The sequence below is a fragment of the Rattus norvegicus genome, chromosome 17 (genome assembly GCF_021556685.1).
Source record: "Rattus norvegicus strain SHRSP/BbbUtx chromosome 17, alternate assembly SHRSP_T2T, whole genome shotgun sequence".
Lineage (NCBI taxonomy): Eukaryota > Metazoa > Chordata > Mammalia > Rodentia > Muridae > Rattus > Rattus norvegicus.
This window is the reverse complement of record NC_141550.1, coordinates 29,724,048-29,736,629: the sequence shown is the minus strand read 5'-3', so window position 1 is coordinate 29,736,629 and position 12,582 is coordinate 29,724,048. Positions and strand designations below refer to the sequence as shown.

At 43.7% G+C, this 12,582-nt stretch overlaps 1 protein-coding gene and 1 long non-coding RNA gene across 3 annotated transcripts in view; one reads left to right on the top strand and one right to left on the bottom strand.

Annotated features, from left to right (window-relative positions):
- Positions 1-1,868, bottom strand: part of Eci2 (enoyl-CoA delta isomerase 2) — a 35,797-nt gene extending 33,929 nt beyond the window's left edge. For both annotated transcript variants that reach the window (XM_087590027.1, XM_087590030.1), the window contains exon 1: positions 1,788-1,868. The gene's annotated coding sequence lies outside the window, so the exon portion shown is untranslated. The remainder of the gene's footprint in view (positions 1-1,787) is intronic.
- LOC148000097 (uncharacterized) overlaps positions 1-12,582 on the top strand; it is a 110,607-nt gene that overhangs the window by 62,842 nt on the left and 35,183 nt on the right. The window lies entirely within an intron of this gene.

Here is a 12,582-nt window from a genome sequence, read left to right as displayed (position 1 = left end):
GGAAGTCACTGTGGGCAAAGGCCCTGGGGGAAGCCCAGAGCAGTGAGGAGAACAGAGGTCAGGTGAGGCAGCTTCTGTAGCCCAAGGCTGCCTGGTGTGATCTGTGGCTCCTGTGGGATTGCCTCTTCCTAGGGATGCTCACTGTGAGTGGGGGGCCTGGCGACTGCAATGGCTGTGTTTATAAACAATGGCATCTTAGGCCTAGAAGGGACTTTGGTTGTCTTCTTGTCTATTATTCACCCTTCCCTTCCCTGGAAACACCCCTAACTGGCCACTCGTGCATCATTTCCAAAGACAGTAAATAAAGACCAACTGGGTTATTTCCATCTTGTGGGTCTGTACCTGTGGATCCAACCAACCACGGATCAAAAACATTTGTGAAATCAAAACCGAACCTATACTAAACACGCACATACTTTTTTCTGTTCATTAGTCCCTAACCAATACAGTCTATTGAGTATTTGCATGGTTTCTCTCTCTTTATACCTGATACATATATATAACATATAATACTATATATACATATAATCACACACACACACACACACACACACACACACACACACACACACACACAGTATTACAGCCAATGCATGAACTATTTAAGGTACATAGGATGCTATGGGTAGGTTTCATGAAAATGTCCTGCCGTTTTCTTCATTAATATTGCAATAAGAAATAAAAAAGAATATTCGTCCTCTTGGAGCAGTTTAGAGCAAGAGTCAGGCCAAATTTGAATTGTCTACTTCTTTGCCTATGTCTTTCTTCTGTATGCCATCTGTGGTCTGGGGGCTATTGTCTGTCTGATGTGTGTGTCTGTATGTCATCTGTGGTCTGGGGGCTATTGTCTGTCTGATGTGTGTGTGTGTGTGTGTGTGTGTGTGTGTGTGATGCCTGTCTGTTCCGTTCTCTGTAACAAAAGGTTTTGCTCTGTATTCAAAATCTTTTAACAGATTGTAGAAGGAAAAAAATTATCTTACTAATCCCAGCTGACTCAAAATAGTGCTCAAAACCTCATCCTATCTTTATATTAATGTTTCAACATTACTAGGATATTTATATTTTTCTTTTTGTTTTTTAAGGTTGCTTAAAACCTTTCTGCTTTCAGCAAAGAATTACCCCAACACACGCACATGCACATATACTCTTAGTTACTGGGTCAGAGTCCTTAGTTTAAAACTAAAGATATGCACATGGGAAATTCAAAGGGTGTTGCAAGGATGACTGCATTGTTTTCTTATAGGCAGGTTATTAAAACAGACTGATTACACAATATCGAGTACATAGTTTTAAATGATCCAAGGCATAGAATTAACTTGGTTTCAAGGTCTGGCAAAAGTCCTGTTTCTGAAGTCAAGCGGCATTTTCTGAAAAAGCTATTTCATAAGTCCCTATAAAGGATTTGGTAAACATGTTTTAGCACCTATGGGGGCTTCTGAATCTGATATCGTGGGGATCTCGAGGGACAGTCTTTTACTAAGAGTTCTTGAGGTACAGGTTAGAAAGTTGGGGACAAGGAACTTTGGTGTATCTGAAGTCTCAGTAGACAGAACTGAGTCCTAATCACTGCCCGAGGGACATAGACAATGGAGCCCTAAGAACACACAGGAGCCGATCAGCCTTCAAACTAACTTTCCACCAAGGAAAAGCAGCTTGGAGGGTGGGCGCTGGGCAACTGCACATGGATCTGACAACCTGTCCTTTGCCTGTCCCTACACCCAATCCTGCCCACATTCTTAGTTAGCAGAGCGCTCTGAGGTCAGTTCCACGATTGGGGGGTTACTTACTTTTGACCCGCTGTGCTGCTTGGACGGATTTGAAGCCAAGACGAAAATCCCCACACTCTTCACCAGAAACAAAAACGGAACAGAGCTGTCTCTCCTCCCCGAGGCTTCCCAAAAACCAATGGTCAGAAGTCACGAAGTCCTTCTGCTGCCACCTGGTGACGTCATATAGCAACTACATGGTGTGGGGTAAAGTTTTAACACCAGGAAACAAAGTCCTATTCTAAGGCTCCAGTTTTACTAAAATTAAAAATCATTGGCGTCATAAAAACTTAAAAGATCTGCCTTTTAATGACGTTTTCTTTATTTTCAACTATATAACAGGAGATAGTGCAAGAAGAGGGAAAGGTCTAAATGGGGATATGGATGGGTGGGAAGGGCAGAGGAGGGATAAAAAATGCTAAGGTTGTTTGAAAAAAGTCACGTGGAAGACTAGGATTTGGTAAGCATTCTAAACATTTATCCGTATATGCCCCTATATTTAAAAGTTTAATTGAAGTGGACTTACACTGAGCATAATGCTTCTCTTGAGGGCCATAGATTTCCAAACCAGATCAAGAACTGAACAAGAAGTGGGTGTCCTGGGCACTTCCAGAACAGAGTAGGTGTCGGCGGGAGGCTGCACTTGACTAATCTCTGAGTCCACTGTATCAATGCCAGGCTGCAACACTTTACCAGGTGCTTGGTAAATTCCTAAGAATTTACTAGGAATTTCCTAAGAGTTCTTAGGAATTTACTAAGCTGGGGTCAGGACTGAAACACTGTGTGGTCTCTTTTAAGAGTGCCAAAGATAGTTTGGGTTTTGCTTGAACTTTTTTGTGAGCTCTCTCCCTGCCATCCTTCCAAATTAATATAGCATTGTTTGAAGCCTGTATCTTTATGCTTTCGGCCTTTTGGCTAAGATCATGTGACGTCTGTATCTTGCAGACTGGGGTTGGTACAGGAAGTAAGGAAGGCTCTCAGAGAACCACACACTGTCAAGAAGTTCTGTACCACAGACGGCAGGTTCCAGAAACTGCTGGAAATCAGGTGATGGAAAAAGGTCTCAGGGACAAATGTCTGAAGTAAAGTGCTGGAAAAAAAACATGAATGTATTGGTCAGGGCTCTTGAGAAAAATAGAACCAACTGAAGAGAGAGAGAGATGGAAAAGAGATTAAAAATTATTTATTTTTCATACAATATATTTGATTACATTCTTTTCCATTCTCTGACTTTTCCCATATCCTTCTCACCTTGCTACCCATACAACTTCATGATCTTTTCTTTTTTGTAAAGAAAAAAAAAGCAGAAAAAATCCAACAAATATAAAGATAAAAACAAAGAAACAACAACAACAACAACAACAACAATAACAATAACAAACCCAGTAAGACAAAAAAATACCAAACAAAACAAAAAGCACAAAGACCAGGGAGTCTATTTCGTGTTGGCCAGCTACTTCTGGGCTGGGGGCCTGCCCTGGTTTATGATTAATATACCCATGATGCTCCATTGGAGAAATTGATTTTCCCTTATTCAGCAGTTACAATTGCAAATAGCTTCTTGGTTAGGGGCGGGACTCGGTGTGTCCACTTCCCCCTTCTCGTGCTGGCATTTTGTCTGGTTCAAACCTGTGCAGGTTTTGGCATTTACCCCACTTTCTGTTCCTTCATGCTCATCAATGCTGTTGCATCTGGAAGATGCCGTCCTTGGAATCAGCCACCACCTCTGTCTCTTACAGTCTTTCTGCCTCCTCTTCACTTAGATCAGTGGTTTTCAGCCGGTGGGTCCCAACCCCTTGCCTATCAGATATCCTGCATATCAGATCTTTCCATTACCATCTGTAACAGTAGCAAAATTACAGTTATGACGTAGAGACAGAATAATTTTATGCTTGGGGGGGTCATCACAACATGAGAAACTATATTAAAAGGTTGCAGCATTATGAAGGTTGAGAACCACTGGGTTAGACCCCTGAACCTTGAGGGGAAGAGTTTAATACAGACACTCCATTTGGGACTGAGAGCTCCAAAGTACTTCATTGCCTGCCCACTGTGCATTTGTGGAGCTCTGCTAATTACCATTTTTTTTTTTTTGATAAGGGTTGAATGAATTCTGATCTCTGGGGCTCTTGTTTGGCATCCTGAGTTTTTCATTTTGAGTTTTATGTCGGTTTGGTTTTTTTTTTTTTTTTTTTTTTGGCGTGTGTGACTTGATTTCATTGTTAAATGCTACTTCTTGAATTGTTTCCACTATCTCATTCAGCTGCTTGTATTTTAATGGTTTTCATTGAGACGTCTATTCATAGCATCTTTAAGGTCTTTGAATGTAGTCCTAATTATTATTTTGAAGGCTCTTGGGGTCTACTGCAATAGGGTTACTGGCTTCTGGAGGAGACATACATATGTTCATGTTTGTGTTTTTCAGCTGTCATCTGGCGTTACAATGTGATAAGCATTTCTTGGTGTAGGTATTTGGTCTTATGTTTGCTGGGTGAGTGTTCTTTTCTTTGGTCGCTGTTGCCCACTCTGGGTCATAACCCAGTGTGACAGCTGTGGAGTCCCTGTTGCTGTTCTGTGGATTGGTGGCAGTCATAAAGGTATGGGCTAGAAGGAAAGCCTGAGAGGGAATAACTAGAGGGACCATGGTTCCATACCAAGACGCTGTGTCCTAAGGGGATGGAGGAAGTCTTGGAGGAGGGGCTCAGGGGAAGGCTGCAGTAGGACTACGGTTAAGTCTGGAGAGACCGGAATGGCTAACAGGAAGGAGGATGATGGTCTCCTACCTGAGTCCCAGCCTCCTGTGTGACAGCAGGGAGTCTGTGGTAGAGAGAGTTCTGCAGTTCCACAGAGTCACAAAGGACTATAAGCAAAGGCTGAAAGGGGGCACCAGGAATAACTAGGGGATGTTTGTGAGGTAGACTTTTTTTTTTTGAAGGAATTAGCCACCTGTTAGAGGATTTTCAAGTGTAAAGTCCAAAGGAGCCCTGGAGACTGAAGACTTTGGAAATTCCAGTTTGAATTTAAGGTGGGCTTCTGACAGAATCTTTCTGACCCAGGGGACTTGCCTCTGTCTTGGCTTTAATAGTTCTTTCAACTGATTAACTGAGGTCCACTCACATTATTTACTTTCCTGAGAGTCTATGAATCTAAATTAGTGTTCATTGAAAAAAAAAACTCCACAGGGACGTCCAGCGTAGTGTTTGACCCAATGTTTGGATACTTAGGGCCAGTCAAGTTGACACATAAAATTAACCACTCTAGCAAGGTACCAGGGAAGCACCTAGGAGCTCTGTTTTCATAGCTGTCACTGAAATGTGTAACTATTGTTAGACAGGAGTAGGTTATCCATACACTGAGCCTCTGCTCTCTTCCTGTAGCCCAGCATCTGGGAGGGCTCTTTGATCCATAACCCACATCTTTGTTTTATTATCATTAGTTGCAAACTATTCTCCATTAGTTTATGTTCAGCGATGTGACATATATGCACACATTTTCACAGATATGTTCATGTTTAAATATAAATATACTTGTTTGATAGAAATAAATTAAAATTGTAGAGGAATTTTTTTTTAAAAAAAATTCCATATGTGGTGATTTGAATGTGTTTGGCCTAGGGAGTGGCACCATTAGGAGGTGTGGCCTTCTTGGAGTGGGTGTGGGCTTATGGGAGGAAGCATGCCACTCTAGGGATGGACTTTGAGACCCTCCTCCTAGCTTCCTGAAGTCAGTCTTCTCTTGCTTGCCTTCGGAACAAGATGTAGAACTCTCAGCTCCTCCAGTGCCATGTCTGCCTGGATGCTGCCATGCTCACTGCCATGATGACAATGGATTGAACCTCTGATCCTATAAGCCAGCTCCAATTAAATGTTGTCCTTTGTAAGAGTTGCCTTGGTTATAGTGTTTCTCCACAGCAATGGAAACCCTAACTGAAACACCTTATCTTCACAGTTTAAAGATATTTATAGAGATGAAAATGTTCAGTTTGGGAATTCCAGGAAAAAGACCTCAGGCGTGTAATAATAATTAAAATCCAACTTTATTTTCTGTTCATTGCTAACTTAAGGTCAGATAGTAAAAGAGGAAGTTTACATAAGCAATCACACACCTACATTTATGTAGCCAGATATTATCTCCCTGTACTGTATGCCTTTGTTAATTTGTTTTTACTGGACAGTGACTCCTTAACAAGGGGAATTGCCATTAAGTGTTTATAACGAATAAGGAAGAGGTGGTGCTGCCATTTTTGCTGTTGTTTAAATTTGAATGTATAGGATTCAGGATATTAAGACTCCCCTAGAACCCCAGGCTTGACAGGTCCTAAACGGAGCTCACCTTTCCCCGCCACTCACTTTTGTTTTAACCCCACACAGACTTAGTCATCAAGGTATAAATCTTTTGATGACCTTAGGAAGCCCCATTTCTCCTATTTCCCATAGCAGACTGTAGTTCCTACAAGAAACCACATTTACACTGAAGGCCCTGCAAACTAACTGGCCAGGAAGTCAGAAATATGGGAAGATGGAAAGTTGCATATGGAGCCAGATATCTTTATCTCTTTTTAGTCCTCTTAATGGTCTTTTGCTACCAGCAACCTATGCGTCAGATCTAACATCTTTGCGATGCCAAGTAAAACATTTGGGATGTATTGTAAATTTAGCAGACCATTAGCTTCCACCAAACCCAAGTTAAGAATGCCACAAGATGGCATCTGAAACCTACAGAAGAAACCCCTGCTACTCTGTTAGAACCATACCTACCTCATGTCCCTCTATGGCATTTGTTACGTACATTGACTCATGGCTTTTGCTGTTGTTCTAGGTCTATAAATGTTTAAGTTTTCTTCCTTAGTGGAGCATACCATCCAGGGCAACCTGAATCAGGGTGCCCATGCTGTAGCCATCGTTGGCTCAGGATAAACCATTTCTTACTCCCTTTGGAGGAAGAGCTATGTTTTTCCCTGATACTGTGTTTAGCCATCAACTCCTAGGGTTCTTCCTTTAGTGGTTCTTGCCATTTGCCCAAGCTCCTCACCACTCATGCCTGGAGTCCACAGCAACTCTTAATGAAGTCTGTCTACCTCCCAGCCAACTCTGATCCTGGAGAAATGTACATTTATTTCATAATGTTACTTCTGTCATCAACCTCTTGGTGGCCCCTCAGGTTGCTTGGATAAAGTACACACTCAGTGTGGCCCAGAAGGGGCCTCGTAGCTGGTTCTTGTATATTCCTCTTAATCTTGTCCCTATTTGCATTGGCCCTTTGCTGTAGCCATACCATTAACCTGCTTTCCACAAACCACAGAGCTCTCACCTCCCCTCTCTTACCTGATTTCTGTGTTGCCAGATGTTTCTTAGTCTGCAATCACCAGCTGTTCCTTCAGAGCCCAAGTTCTTTCCAACCTCTGGGTGCTGAGGCTGTGGATATGTCAGCTGTGGGCTCTGCTCTCCACTAGCCCAGGAGGAAGGGCATGGCTCTGCCTAGGCTCCTGGGTTCTTCAGTGGTGGGCCCTTCAGAGGTGCTCATTGGGGAGGGGAACTGGCCTTATGAATGAATTAATGTCATTTTTGTCAAGGCAATGGCTATCTTGGGAGTTTTATCCCTCTTCCTGTTTCTACCCACTACTCAGCCATTAATCTGACATATGAAACCTTTCACTATATCCCTTGTTTAACATCTCAAGGGCCTCACCAGAAGCTGAGCATCTTCTGGCATCACCAATATGAATTTCTAGATCTGTGAGCTCAAGTGAACCTCTTTTCTTTATAGATTACCTATTTAAAAGTTCTGTGAGAGAGCAAGAGATATTTCCAATATTTCCAGTCAGATCCTGTATTTAGAATATAAAAATCTCAATTAACCCACCTCTCACCCTCTATAACAAAGCTTCAGGAAAGTTCTCGACCACTTATCTTGAGAGATAACGCCTCTTCTTTGTCCTCTAAGGCAGAAATGATACATTGGAGCATGAACTGCCTTCCTCTACTTGGGTCACGGGCTTCTCTGCAGACCTAGTGTGTCAATAGCCAGAGGCTGCATGCCTGGCAGTGTCTCCGTCTCATGACTGTCATGTGATAGACACCTGGTACCTCCCTTCCCTGGAAATAAACCGAGGGCCTGGAATGCACTGTATAGAAATCAGAGATAGATATTTTTAGGACTCCAGTACAAAATTTTCAATGAAAACCTTAAAATCTATAAAAATACTCTATAGAATGAATTTCCCCCATTTTGAAGGTTCTTAATATAGCTGGATGCTCTGAGTAGAGAAGGTGAGATGTCACCCTTGGGACATCGTCAAGAGGCCCCTGGAGCTGCCTTATGGTTGCTAGAGTGTGGCCTTTTTCCTTTTGCTGCTGTACCAACATTTAATATGCATGTTTCTTTGGTGCATTGTTAAAGAAGTGCTGGTTAAGGGGTGCCACTTGGCAGCCACTGGGCTAAGCACTATCGTGCACATCACAGTTGCATTCTAAAGGAATGGGGAGTGGAGGTGTACCAATGAGAAATGAGAGATGGATGTGTGTGCTGGATCCTCAGGCCATCATCTGCAGGGTTCCTCATCTACACAGGATCAGAGAAATTTGTTTATTTAGGTATACCCTTGACAGAAAAATAGACATTTTCCAGATGAAGAGGAAGGATGTATGTGAGGTGTGTATAGTATGTATGCAGTGTGTGTATAGTTGTGTATGTGTTTGACGTATGTGTGTGTATGTATGTAATAGAGTGTATGTGTGTATGTGTTTGTATGTGTGTAGTCTATGTGCAAGAGCCTGTTGCGTGTACTGTTCCATTATCATTCTTGGCCTTATTCCCTTGGGATTGGGTCTTTCAACCTAGAGCTCAGTATTTTGACTAGTTAGCTAGAACAAGTGATCCTCTTATCTCTGCCACCACCCCCACTATTCTCCTTACAGGCTTGTTTGTGTGGCCAAACCCAGACCTTTAAAAAGCAAAACCAAAATCAACTCTGTGGGGCAGGGGAACCATGGGGCAGGGAGTGGGGTGACGATGAGGGGTGGGGGAGCTGACTAGAGCAAGAGTGGGGTTGAGGTATAGCAGAGGATGGCCTTGTCGGACATCAGTGGGAGGAGAGACCCTTAGTCCTTGGAAGGCTCAATGCCCCAGAGTAGAGAAATGTCAGGGTGGGGAAGCAGGAGTGGGTAGGTAGATGGGCACTCTCCTAGAAGCAGGGGTGGGAGGATGGGATAGGGGGTTTCCCCGAGGGGAAATCGGGAAAGGGGATAATATTTGAAATGTAAATAAATAAAATATTAAAAAAAAGAGTAGGATTGTTCCCCTGCTACCCTATGCCCGACCTCTGTATACCTGGAGGAGGTCATGAAGCACCCCCCCCCCCGTCACCTCTCCCTTTCCCCCTTTCCTGTAGCCTGGCTAAACTTCTCATAAAGTCACATCAGGGCAGCCCCTGGAGTTCCTCCTTATGCAAATGATGCTTCCCCTGCACCATCACTCAGAAAGCCCCTACCCATTCCCCAAAGGTACAAGTAGCCTCTGGTCATCCGATTAAATGAGCTATCTCAATGAAGCCTCTCCTAAGAGTATGTTCACACTGCACTCAAGGCCACTTCTGCTCCTCACAGTTCCTGCCTCGATTTCTTTCTCAGGATCTCAATTTTAGCTGATTGCGCTACAATGTGCAGGGAAGTAGAGCCAGAATGGCATAATCCCATCCTCCAACACACACGCACGCACACACGTGCGCACACACACACACACACACACACACACACACACACACACACATGCGCGCGTGACCCAAACTCAGTTCCTCATGTTTGCACAGTACAATCTCACTGCTTGGGTATTTGTGTAGTGGGACACTTACACACCTGTATCTCCCTTCCCACCATGACAGCTCCCATTCTAGAATTCTGCAGTTCAGGAATTGCTGGGATTCTGGAGAATTCTTCCTTAAGCATTACAAGTAACTAGTATTGTGGGTAGTTGGTATGAACACACTGAGTCTATAAAGACTCAGAGTGCTCTGAATTGCCACTGAATGTCCCTTTGTGGAGGTCAGAACAGGAGGATGTGAGACTCCAGGTACGGACTCCATGTTTCTTGCCTTGTAGCAGAAGTTCCAGCACAGATAAAGAGAGGGGTAGAGCCTTCAGGAGGGAGGTGGAGAGAGAGAGAGAGAAAGAGAGAGAGAGAGAGAGAGAGAGAGAGAGAGAGAGAGAGAGAGAGAGAGAGGAGTCCTGGGGCACATGCATTCCTATTCTTTGTGTCACTAAGCCTCAAGCACATCCCAGTTTGGCTCATAGCTCGATGGCTAGCCTTTCCTGTATCAGTCTGTTCTCTGCTTTATAATGAAATACCACAGGCTGCATGACTTATAAAGGGAGAGCTTCATTTAACTTAGCATTTTGGAGGTAGTAGCAATAATTGTGGAGAGGGCTTTCCTGGCAGTGTCACAGGATGGTGGATGACATCATGGCAGAGAGCACGTGGGAAGACGAGATCATGTGGCCTGAGATGGGTCTGCTATGATAATCCCAAGAGCAAAATGCCCAATGGCCCAACATCCTCCCATCAAACTCCAGCTCTCAGAACTCCACCCTGAGTGTTTAGAGTCCAACAAATAAGCCTTCAGGGGGGAACAAATCACACCCAACTATATACAGTTAATGATAGTATTTTCTAATATTTTCTGAATGATCCAATGAGTAAATTATAATGAATACTAACTTTCTATGAAAGAGCCCAAGCTATTCTCTGTGGGTCTTTCATTATGTGTGTGTGTGTGTGTGTGTGTGTGTGTGTGTGTGTGTGTGTGTATGTGTGGCCACGCACGCGTGCGTGCACGCAAGCAAGCATGTGTTTTGTAACCACAGCACCCTCATCTCTGGCCGTCTCATGGAACCAAGAGTCCACAAACACGGGAAGGTACACATTCTTGCTCATAGAACTGTTCTGTGTGGGGGAGACTGACATTAAGGGCTAGTTGGTATTACCACTCTAACACGCTTGATGTCCAGATAGATTTACAAATTTGAAATGTCAGACTGTATTGAAAATCTGAAGATTAGCAGTGGTAGCAATACGTATAGATGCCAGATTTTCTGCAGCCATCAGCGGCTGGTAGTTGCCATACACAGACACCTGTGCCTCTTATCCCATGTGCTGACTGCCACCAGGCTGCCTCTGACTCCCCTTATCATATCTTCTTGAGCTTCCTCACCTCTAATATCAGACTACACCCTGCCTGGGATCATCACATCTCCCTCAATTAGATGAGAGCTGTTTACTTCAGCATCTCCTTGGCAGCCCAACTCTGTTGGTATTTTCTTGGTACGTGGCCACTCCCTGGAGTCTGTTCTGCCCCGCTATGTCCATGCTGGAAACCTGAATGTGGCTCTGAGCTGCAAAGAGACTCAAGCTAAGTGACTACATATGTGCCAGTCAGATTCACACTGATTGTTAAGTGAATTCTTCCCGATTTCTAGAATAGTAGAGACCCAGTGTGATCTGGCACATGAGCTGTTAATGGAATCCATAAAGCTCAAAAGGCAAAAAATAGCTCAAAGAAAGAAACATCTAAGGCTGCCATCTCGGTGGGGACCATGTGACTGTGCAGGATGAAGGAGTCTGGGGCTGCTGGGGACAAGTCCTAATGTAATAGTCATAAGATCCCATGGTCTGGGAAAACTTAGACTAATATCAGTCTTTGTTCTGATATCCCCCAGGCATCTCTGTGAACATCTGCCCCAGCACCAGAGCTCAGCCGTGCCCCAGCATGGGTAAAGTACAGCAAAGGAGTTGCCCTCACTTCTATGTGACAGGAATGAAAGTCAACACCCATGTTGCCTCTATTTGTTCTTCAACTTTGCTCTCCCACTCCAAACCACTCAGGGCCACTAAAAGGGCCAGGGAACAGCTGGCCCTTTTTGACACCTGCATTTCAATGTGCTGAGTTCAGCATGCTTTCGGTGGTTAGATTTGCCCATATGGATTGTTACCATGGATGCTTTTGTTTCTTGTTTAGCTCTTAAGAGAAACACAAACTGGTTTCTTTTTACTGCTTGGAAGGGTTCTCAGGGAGAGAGCCTTAAATTGACAAGATGGGGTATGGCAGCTCGGTTGGGCCAGCGGCATTCTTTCTCATTTCCTGATTTAAAGTACATATTCGTTCCTCTCTGACTGGAGGTCTTTCATTAGTCCACATTTGTCCTACAAAAAATTTGAAGGAGAGATCAGAGACAAATATTTTTGATGACAGCCTTTAAACAGAGCCAATTCTCTTGTTGGAGAGAAAGGAGCCCTGGGAAGAAATGGAGCTGGAATGTGGAGAGGAGGGAACAGCTGGAGGGGACTGGAAGGAGAAGAAATGAATAGAAGCTTGGTTCTGGGATGTGGAAAGTCTGTATCATGTACTCTGAAGGACGCCAAAAAAATGTATCCCTCGGGTCTCTGCAGAAGCCAAAAGGGCGGTACAGGTCATGACCTGCATCCTTTGTACAGGATATGTACTACATCTTCACCGGGGTCTGCAGTCTGGAGATTGGTCTCCATTTGGGTCAGGCCACAGCATGCTAGTTCATTTTGTAGTAGTCAAATTAGAATCAATGTCTGAGTGACAAAGTCCCTTCTGGCTTCTTGGGAAAGTAGCAGTGTTCCAAGCAAGCCTTGATAGACCTGATCCTTGATAGGGAAGGCAAAGGGTGTATTTCAAAATACATCATTAATACACTGGTGATCTTTTGTCATGATACGATTATAATTGAGAAGAGAGGGTAGAGCAACCAAGGGTGAAATATTTCACCATTGGGAGCTATAAAAAAACTCAAGGATG